The sequence below is a fragment of the Carassius gibelio genome, chromosome B23, assembly GCF_023724105.1.
Source record: "Carassius gibelio isolate Cgi1373 ecotype wild population from Czech Republic chromosome B23, carGib1.2-hapl.c, whole genome shotgun sequence".
NCBI classification, from domain to species: domain Eukaryota; kingdom Metazoa; phylum Chordata; class Actinopteri; order Cypriniformes; family Cyprinidae; genus Carassius; species Carassius gibelio.
The window spans coordinates 25,967,009-25,977,895 of record NC_068418.1 but is presented as its reverse complement, the minus strand read 5'-3'; the positions used below and the strand labels follow the sequence as shown (position 1 = coordinate 25,977,895).

The following is a 10,887-nucleotide window of genomic DNA, read 5'->3' as shown; positions in this document are numbered from 1 at the left end:
TTTATTGATGCTTTTCAACAACAAGGAGATAAAAAAGGAAAAAAATACCATAATCAACACATGAGATCAGGTAAAAAGTATGTCTTACACTTATACATATTTAAGACACACAGTGCTGGCCAAAATTATTAGTACACCTGACAGGTCTGAAAATACTGAGCTTTTTTTTGCCTCCAAAACCTGATTTCATTTCATAATGTTCACACAAATTTGCTCGATGGGGTTGTAGTTCATTTTATGGGCATTGTAATGGCGCACACACACACCCACACAAACACACACACAAATTAAAGACAAACAACAATAATAATGAACATAAAAAAATGCAATAAAAAAACTATCAAATCTGAATATTTACAAATAAGACTATAAAAAATGTAAAATAATAATATAAAAAACTATAAACTGTAAAAAAAAAAAAAAATAGCATTGAAAGTAACAAAAAATTTTAAAACACATGAGGGCCAAAAATCACCATGTTTTTGTTTGCTCTGATTATTTTTTCTTAGTTATGTTTTCTTTGTATCACATTACAAAAAACTAATTTTCCAAAGATGTGCATCATCCAAACAATCTGGATAGGAATACAATTAAATAAAACAAGAGATATATCACAAAGCGAAAATAAGTACTTATTTTTATTAATCAGGTTACCAATCAGTCCACATGTCAAACTGATGGAAATGAACTTATTACATACACAGTGCACCACACTTTCAACTAACAGTCCAAAAAAAGTGACTTTTGCAACATCACGATGGTGTAAGAAATCAAACCAAACTCCGCCCTCGTAAAAGCAGAAGTGCTCCTGTTAATCCGGTCCTGGAGGAGAGTGTTGGCCTGCGGGGAAGAAGCCAATCTCGGCCGCTGCCAGGAGCCGCGGATGACATCATCAGCAGGGGCCGAGGGTGATGTCATGCTGAAGGAAACATGTAAAAGGTTTACGAGGAGAAAGATTTAGAGGAAGTGAGGTTCGCGTGTGAGGTTTACAGCTGCTTTAGCGGCTCTCTGGGGTCTGGATCTTTTGAAGGATGAATCAGTGTTTCCACTGGATATCTGGAGATGAGGTCACCGCGGACTCTGCTTCCCCTCGCTGCTGTCGCCAAGCATGATGTCATCCAGGTGTTTATTACATAAGTGAAGACTCAAAAGCACACAAGAGCAGCTCAACAAACACCGACCAACACAAGCGGCATCACTAGAATAACTGCTGTTTATACGTATGTTTTGGTCTAACATAAATGTCTCAGCTTTTTAATAAGTACAAAAGTCTTGTGATTAGTTTTGTGATTAAACTTTTTATTCATAAATGTAATTTATTTATGTCTAAATATACAAATATACCATTATATGCATTTTTATTCATTTTGTATATTTTTATTCGCTCTCTCTATCTATATATACAGTATGTGTGTGTGTGTGTGTGTAAGAGGGAGACTAGATATATGATATAGATATATATATATATATACACAAACACACACACACACACACACACACATATATATATATATACATATATATATATATATATATATATATATATATACATATATATATATATATAAAATACATACATTTACAAAACATGCGTTTAATGTTTCGTTTTAGTAACAGATTTAAACGTCGGTCTGTTTTGTTTTAGTAACAGATTTAAACGTCGGTCTATTTTGTTTTAGTAACAGATTTAAACGTCGGTCTGTTTTGTTTTAGTAACGGATTTAAACGTCGGTCTGTTTCATTTCAGTAACAGATTTAAACGTCAGTCTGTTTAGTTTCAGTAACAGATTTAAACGTTGGTTTGTTTAGTTTCAGTAACAGATTTAAACGTCGGTCTGTTTTGTTTTAGTAACAGATTTAAACGTCGGTCTGTTTCATTTCAGTAACAGATTTAAACGTCGGTCTGTTTTGTTTTAGTAACAGATTTAAACGTCGGTTTGTTTAGTTTCAGTAACAGATTTAAACGACGGTCTGTTTTGTTTCAGTAACAGATTTTAATGTCAGTCTGTTTCATTTCAGTAACAGATTTAAACGTCAGTCTGTTTTGTTTCAGTAACAGATTTTAATGTCAGTCTGTTTCATTTCAGTAACAGATTTAAACGTCAGTCTGTTTAGTTTCAGTAACAGATTTAAACGTCGGTTTGTTTAGTTTCAGTAACAGATTTAAACGTTGGTTTGTTTAGTTTCAGTAACAGATTTAAACGTTGGTTTGTTTAGTTTCAGTAACAGATTTAAACGTTGGTTTGTTTAGTTTCAGTAACAGATTTAAACGTTGGTTTGTTTAGTTTCAGTAACAGATTTAAACGTCGGTTTGTTTAGTTTCAGTAACAGATTTAAACGTCGATTTGTTTAGTTTCAGTAACAGATTTAAACGTCGGTTTGTTTAGTTTCAGTAACAGATTTAAATGTTGGTTTGTTTTGTTTTAGTAACAGATTTAAACGTCGGTTTGTTTAGTTTCAGTAACAGATTTTAACGTTTGTTTTTTACTTTCAGTAACAGATTTAAACGTCGGTTTGTTTAGTTTCAGTAACAGATTTAAACGTCGGTTTGTTTAGTTTCAGTAACAGATTTAAACGTTGGTTTGTTTAGTTTCAGTAACAGATTTAAACGTCGGTTTGTTTAGTTTCAGTAACAGATTTTAACGTTTGTTTTTTACTTTCAGTAACAGATTTAAACGTCGGTTTGTTTAGTTTCAGTAACAGATTTAAACGTCGGTTTGTTTAGTTTCAGTAACAGATTTAAACGTTGGTTTGTTTAGTTTCAGTAACAGATTTAAACGTCGGTTTGTTTAGTTTCAGTAACAGATTTAAACGTCGGTTTGTTTAGTTTCAGTAACAGATTTAAACGTCGGTTTGTTTAGTTTCAGTAACAGATTTAAACGTCGGTTTGTTTAGTTTCAGTAACAGATTTAAACGTCGATTTGTTTAGTTTCAGTAACAGATTTAAACGTCGGTTTGTTTAGTTTCAGTAACAGATTTAAACGTTGGTTTGTTTAGTTTCAGTAACAGATTTAAACGTTGGTTTGTTTTGTTTCAGTAACAGATTTAAACGTCGGTCTTCAGTAACAGATTTAAACGTCGGTTTGTTTAGTTTCAGTAACAGATTTAAACGTCGGTCTGTTTAGTTTCAGTAACAGATTTAAACGTTGGTTTGTTTAGTTTCAGTAACAGATTTAAACGTCGATTTGTTTAGTTTCAGTAACAGATTTAAACGTCGGTTTGTTTAGTTTCAGTAACAGATTTAAACGTCGGTTTGTTTAGTTTCAGTAACAGATTTAAACGTCGGTTTGTTTAGTTTCAGTAACAGATTTAAACGTTGGTTTGTTTTCTTTTAGTAACAGATTTAAACGTCGGTTTGTTTAGTTTCAGTAACAGATTTAGACGACGGTCTGTTTTGTTTCAGTAACAGATTTTAATGTCAGTCTGTTTCATTTCAGTAACAGATTTAAACGTCAGTCTGTTTAGTTTCAGTAACAGATTTAAACGTCGGTTTGTTTAGTTTCAGTAACAGATTTAAATGTTGGTTTGTTTTGTTTTAGTAACAGATTTAAACGTCGGTTTGTTTAGTTTCAGTAACAGATTTAAACGTCGGTCTGTTTAGTTTCAGTAACAGATTTAAACGTCGGTTTGTTTAGTTTCAGTAACAGATTTAAACGTTGGTTTGTTTTCTTTTAGTAACAGATTTAAACGTCGGTTTGTTTAGTTTCAGTAACAGATTTAAACGACGGTCTGTTTTGTTTCAGTAACAGATTTTAATGTCAGTCTGTTTCATTTCAGTAACAGATTTAAACGTCAGTCTGTTTAGTTTCAGTAACAGATTTAAACGTCGGTTTGTTTAGTTTCAGTAACAGATTTAAATGTTGGTTTGTTTAGTTTCAGTAACAGATTTAAACGTTGGTTTGTTTAGTTTCAGTAACAGATTTAAACGTTGGTTTGTTTAGTTTCAGTAACAGATTTAAACGTCGGTTTGTTTAGTTTCAGTAACAGATTTAAACGTCGGTCTGTTTAGTTTCAGTAACAGATTTAAACGTCGGTCTGTTTAGTTTCAGTAACAGATTTAAATGTTGGTTTGTTTTGTTTTAGTAACAGATTTAAACGTCGGTTTGTTTAGTTTCAGTAACAGATTTTAACGTTTGTTTTTTACTTTCAGTAACAGATTTAAACGTCGGTTTGTTTAGTTTCAGTAACAGATTTAAACGTCGGTTTGTTTAGTTTCAGTAACAGATTTAAACGTCGGTTTGTTTAGTTTCAGTAACAGATTTAAACGTCGGTTTGTTTAGTTTCAGTAACAGATTTAAACGTCGGTTTGTTTAGTTTCAGTAACAGATTTAAACGTCGGTTTGTTTAGTTTCAGTAACAGATTTAAACGTCGATTTGTTTAGTTTCAGTAACAGATTTAAACGTCGGTTTGTTTAGTTTCAGTAACAGATTTAAACGTTGGTTTGTTTAGTTTCAGTAACAGATTTAAACGTTGGTTTGTTTTGTTTCAGTAACAGATTTAAACGTCGGTCTTCAGTAACAGATTTAAACGTCGGTTTGTTTAGTTTCAGTAACAGATTTAAACGTCGGTTTGTTTAGTTTCAGTAACAGATTTAAACGTTGGTTTGTTTAGTTTCAGTAACAGATTTAAACGTCGGTTTGTTTAGTTTCAGTAACAGATTTAAACGTCGGTTTGTTTAGTTTCAGTAACAGATTTAAACGTCGATTTGTTTAGTTTCAGTAACAGATTTAAACGTCGGTTTGTTTAGTTTCAGTAACAGATTTAAACGTCGGTTTGTTTAGTTTCAGTAACAGATTTAAACGTTGGTTTGTTTAGTTTCAGTAACAGATTTAAACGTCGGTTTGTTTAGTTTCAGTAACAGATTTAAACGTCGGTCTGTTTAGTTTCAGTAACAGATTTAAACGTCGGTCTGTTTAGTTTCAGTAACAGATTTAAACGTCGGTCTGTTTAGTTTCAGTAACAGATTTAAACGTTGGTTTGTTTAGTTTCAGTAACAGATTTAAACGTCGGTCTGTTTAGTTTCAGTAACAGATTTAAATGTTGGTTTGTTTTGTTTTAGTAACAGATTTAAACGTCGGTTTGTTTAGTTTCAGTAACAGATTTTAACGTTTGTTTTTTACTTTCAGTAACAGATTTAAACGTCGGTTTGTTTAGTTTCAGTAACAGATTTAAACGTCGGTTTGTTTAGTTTCAGTAACAGATTTAAACGTCGGTTTGTTTAGTTTCAGTAACAGATTTAAACGTCGGTTTGTTTAGTTTCAGTAACAGATTTAAACGTCGGTTTGTTTAGTTTCAGTAACAGATTTAAACGTCGGTCTGTTTAGTTTCAGTAACAGATTTAAACGTCGGTCTGTTTAGTTTCAGTAACAGATTTAAACGTCGGTCTGTTTAGTTTCAGTAACAGATTTAAACGTTGGTTTGTTTAGTTTCAGTAACAGATTTAAACGTCGGTCTGTTTAGTTTCAGTAACAGATTTAAACGTCGGTTTGTTTAGTTTCAGTAACAGATTTTAACGTTTGTTTTTTACTTTCAGTAACAGATTTAAACGTCGGTTTGTTTAGTTTCAGTAACAGATTTAAACGTCGGTTTGTTTAGTTTCAGTAACAGATTTAAACGTCGGTTTGTTTAGTTTCAGTAACAGATTTAAACGTCGGTTTGTTTAGTTTCAGTAACAGATTTAAACGTCGGTTTGTTTAGTTTCAGTAACAGATTTAAACGTCGATTTGTTTAGTTTCAGTAACAGATTTAAACGTCGGTTTGTTTAGTTTCAGTAACAGATTTAAACGTTGGTTTGTTTAGTTTCAGTAACAGATTTAAACGTTGGTTTGTTTTGTTTCAGTAACAGATTTAAACGTCGGTCTTCAGTAACAGATTTAAACGTCGGTTTGTTTAGTTTCAGTAACAGATTTAAATGTTGGTTTGTTTTGTTTTAGTAACAGATTTAAACGTCGGTTTGTTTAGTTTCAGTAACAGATTTAAACGTTGGTTTGTTTAGTTTCAGTAACAGATTTAAACGTCGGTTTGTTTAGTTTCAGTAACAGATTTAAACGTCGATTTGTTTAGTTTCAGTAACAGATTTAAACGTCGGTTTGTTTAGTTTCAGTAACAGATTTAAACGTTGGTTTGTTTAGTTTCAGTAACAGATTTAAACGTTGGTTTGTTTTGTTTCAGTAACAGATTTAAACGTCGGTCTTCAGTAACAGATTTAAACGTCGGTTTGTTTAGTTTCAGTAACAGATTTAAATGTTGGTTTGTTTTGTTTTAGTAACAGATTTAAACGTCGGTTTGTTTAGTTTCAGTAACAGATTTTAACGTTTGTTTTTTACTTTCAGTAACAGATTTAAACATCGGTTTGTTTAGTTTCAGTAACAGATTTAAACGTCGGTTTGTTTAGTTTCAGTAACAGATTTAAACGTCGGTTTGTTTAGTTTCAGTAACAGATTTAAACGTCGGTTTGTTTAGTTTCAGTAACAGATTTAAACGTCGGTTTGTTTAGTTTCAGTAACAGATTTAAACGTCGATTTGTTTAGTTTCAGTAACAGATTTAAACGTCGGTTTGTTTAGTTTCAGTAACAGATTTAAACGTTGGTTTGTTTAGTTTCAGTAACAGATTTAAACGTTGGTTTAAACGTCGGTTTGTTTAGTTTCAGTAACAGATTTAAACGTCGGTTTGTTTAGTTTCAGTAACAGATTTAAACGTTGGTTTGTTTTCTTTTAGTAACAGATTTAAACGTCGGTTTGTTTAGTTTCAGTAACAGATTTAAACGACGGTCTGTTTTGTTTCAGTAACAGATTTTAATGTCAGTCTGTTTCATTTCAGTAACAGATTTAAACGTCAGTCTGTTTAGTTTCAGTAACAGATTTAAACGTCGGTTTGTTTAGTTTCAGTAACAGATTTAAATGTTGGTTTGTTTTGTTTTAGTAACAGATTTAAACGTCGGTTTGTTTAGTTTCAGTAACAGATTTAAACGTCGGTCTGTTTAGTTTCAGTAACAGATTTAAACGTCGGTCTGTTTAGTTTCAGTAACAGATTTAAACGTCGGTCTGTTTAGTTTCAGTAACAGATTTAAACGTCGGTCTGTTTAGTTTCAGTAACAGATTTAAACGTTGGTTTGTTTAGTTTCAGTAACAGATTTAAACGTTGGTTTGTTTAGTTTCAGTAACAGATTTAAACGTCGGTTTGTTTAGTTTCAGTAACAGATTTAAACGTTGGTTTGTTTAGTTTCAGTAACAGATTTAAACGTTGGTTTGTTTAGTTTCAGTAACAGATTTAAACGTTGGTTTGTTTAGTTTCAGTAACAGATTTAAACGTCGGTTTGTTTAGTTTCAGTAACAGATTTAAACATCGGTCTGTTTAGTTTCAGTAACAGATTTAAACGTCGGTCTGTTTAGTTTCAGTAACAGATTTAAACGTCGGTCTGTTTAGTTTCAGTAACAGATTTAAACGTTGGTTTGTTTAGTTTCAGTAACAGATTTAAACGTCGGTTTGTTTAGTTTCAGTAACAGATTTAAACGTCGGTCTGTTTAGTTTCAGTAACAGATTTAAACGTCGGTCTGTTTAGTTTCAGTAACAGATTTAAACGTCGGTCTGTTTAGTTTCAGTAACAGATTTAAACGTTGGTTTGTTTAGTTTCAGTAACAGATTTAAACGTCGGTTTGTTTAGTTTCAGTAACAGATTTAAATGTCAGTCTGTCAGTCAGTAAAAGATGGTGACCCATACTCAGAATTTGTGCTCTGCATTTAACCCATCCGAAGTGCACACACACAGAGCAGTGAACACACACACACACACTGTGAGCACACAACGGGGCAGTGGGCAGCCATTTATGCTGCAGCGCCCGGGGAGCAGTTGGGGGTTCAGTGCCTTGCTCAAGGACACCTAAGTCATGTATTGAAGGTGGAGAGAGAACTATACATGCACTCCCCCCGACCGGGACTCGAACTCACAACCTTTCGACTGGGAGTCTGACTCTCTAACCATTAGGCCACAACTTCCCCACAGCGTCGGTTTGTTTAGTTTCAGTTACAGATTTAAACATCCGTCTGTTTTGTTTCAGTAACTGATTTAAACGTTGAGCGTTTTAGTAACAGATTTAAATATCGGTTTGTTGAGTTTTAGTTACAGATTCAAACACTGGTCAGATTCATTCTATTAGAGATTCAAATTTGTTCTATTAGAGACTTCAAAGCTTTTTATTTGTTTATTTATTTATTTGTTTACAAAACAGTCTAACTGAACACTTACATTTTAGTTTTAAAAAACTCATTAAGATTTGTTGAACCAAGTTCTTTAAAGTTTTTCAAAATCAGAAAACAGAGTAAAATAGTCTAAATAAAACAAGGTAAAATGTGCATGCTCTCTCTCTCTCTCTCTATATATATACACGTATGTATATAGATTTAATAATCTAAATGAATGCCACTGTTAAACAATAACAAACAACACGAATAACAAAGCTGTTTCTGTGTGCAAACATTACAATTTGAATGTTAAAGCATCTGCCACCACCTGTAATCAATTCCCTTTAATTTAATCCTGGTATTTCAATCTCAGGAATTCTGACTCATGGTTTTTTTTTTTTTATCCGCACTCGATGTGGAGCTCACCCTCCTCTTTGTCCTTCATTGACTCTCTCTGTGTCTCATTTTGTCCCGACACGCTCTGGCAGTCCCTGGATTCCACCTGCATGCATCAGCGCTGGTCATTATCCAGCGACTCCTGCGGGACGAGGGCCACATTCCTGCCATTCCACTGCCCATGAGCGCAAACGGCCTCTAATGTCACGCAGAGCGGCTCTCAGCGGATACAGTGTCCGGTGGACAGTGAGGAATAAATGGCCTACTGTACCCAGAGATGAGATTAGAGTCCACAGAGACATCCAGCACTCCTGCCGAGTCACTGAGATCTGTGTCAGAAAAACCACCCTGATGCTTGAGTGGACATTGAGGACCTAAATGACTCAATCGCAATAAAACAGTAAATGATGCATGCTGTACAGGGTGTAAATGAGTCAATTACAAGAAGTCATGCCAAAATAAATAAACACAAAAAAATTACACTTCTAACTGATTCTTAATGCATTAAAAAAAAAAAATAATAAAAGGCTGCACTGAATGATGATGAAGCGTAATAAAGGAGCTCAAGCTTATGGAAAAACTTAAAACACATCCTTAACATCTGCAGACATGAAATGAACTGAAAACAGCTTCCTAAGCAGAACTCAAGATAACATCAATCTCGTTTAGAAGAAAACAAGTGAACATGACTGATGTCTCACAACAGCTCCTGAAACTAATGAGGCACGTTTAACGTCTGAAATAAGTGTTCACGGTCAGCACCTGATCAACACATCTCATGCAAAACACCTCGTTTATATAAGAAGAAACATTCACACCACAAGGAGAAGTCAAAAAGAGTAAAACTAAACCATAAAAAGTAAAAAATAATAATAAAAATGAAACAATCAAACAATCTAAAATGCTATAGATTATAAAATATAATATGAAATGTAAAACTTTTTTTTTTAATTTGTGACTCTAAAAATAAAAAACGATTATAAAAAATACATATAAAAAATTTGATATATAAAATAAAAACTACTTCAGAGCAAAAGAAAGTCAAAAGAATAAAATGAAATTAATAAAATAATTTATAATACTAATAAAAGTTCAAAAACAATAAAAACAAAGTCAAAAAGAAGATTTAAATAAAAACAGAAAAAAATTATAATACAAAAAATAGAATAATATTACAATAAAATTCTAAAAGAAAAATAGAATAAAAATTGCTAATGTAATAAAAAAGAAAGAAAAAAAACACCAAAAGTGTGAAATAAAAAAGAAAAGAAAAACTGAATAATTTATATATACACACACACACACACACACACATATGTATAAGTCAGCAGATTCCAAACAACAAACTCCAGAGAAAGGCCGCCGTTACCATGGAAACCAGCACGCAGCGTTCCGAAATGAGGCATCAAACATTCCATTTCCCAGAATTAATGTGTCAACCAATAAACGATGGAATGACAGAAATGTATCCGATCACGGTTCTATAACCCCAGAGGAACACGAGGGCCGGAGAGATTACGAGAGTCTGGAGAAACACACACATCTGAAACCAACACAAACAGCGGGAAAACTAAACATTCTTCCCAGACACCTCCAACACCCCGGAGGGGAACAAAACCGTGCTGCGCTCGGGACACGACTGGCTGTCAATATTGATCCAGATCCGCAGGAATGGAGACTCCACAAACACACAGCTGCTCCAGACTCAATCACACACACACAGCTCTGATAAATAAACACAGCGATCCGGGACACACGACGGTTGATGCACGGAAAGTTTCGAGGTTTGGATTTAGGGTTAAAGGTCAGAAAAACATAATAAAATGTCAATTTCTCATCATTTAACTCTGGCTTATGTTGATTTTCTCTCTTTCACAGAACATGAGAAGAAGATGAGACATGTTTTTAACCATTTCCAGATCTCACAATAAATAAATCCCAAAATGCACTGCAAAAAAACCACAAACTTTCATCAAGATTGCAGAGTTTACAGAAATATAAAAATAAATACATAAATATATTTCATTATTTCTCTAATTATTCCTTATAAATATTTTATTTTATATGCATTTATTACTGTATAGTTTTTCATTATACATCATATATATTATGTATATATAAAACATTTTAACAAATTTTATATTAAGAGAGATAAAATGTCAATTAAAAAATAATAATTAAAATAAATATTTTAAAAGATTTTACAAACATTAAATAAAACCACAAAACAAAATTACTAAAAGTTTAGCTAAAATTGTATAAAAGAAATAAAATAAAATATGAGGTAAGACTTTTATGTAAACTGTAT

The 10,887-nt window shown here is 32.7% G+C and overlaps 1 protein-coding gene across 2 annotated transcripts in view; it reads right to left on the bottom strand.

Moving 5' to 3' along the window:
- The window catches only part of LOC128011802 (N(G),N(G)-dimethylarginine dimethylaminohydrolase 1), a 46,930-nt gene that overhangs the window by 12,640 nt on the left and 23,403 nt on the right, over positions 1–10,887 (bottom strand). The gene's annotated exons all lie outside the window — the stretch shown is intronic.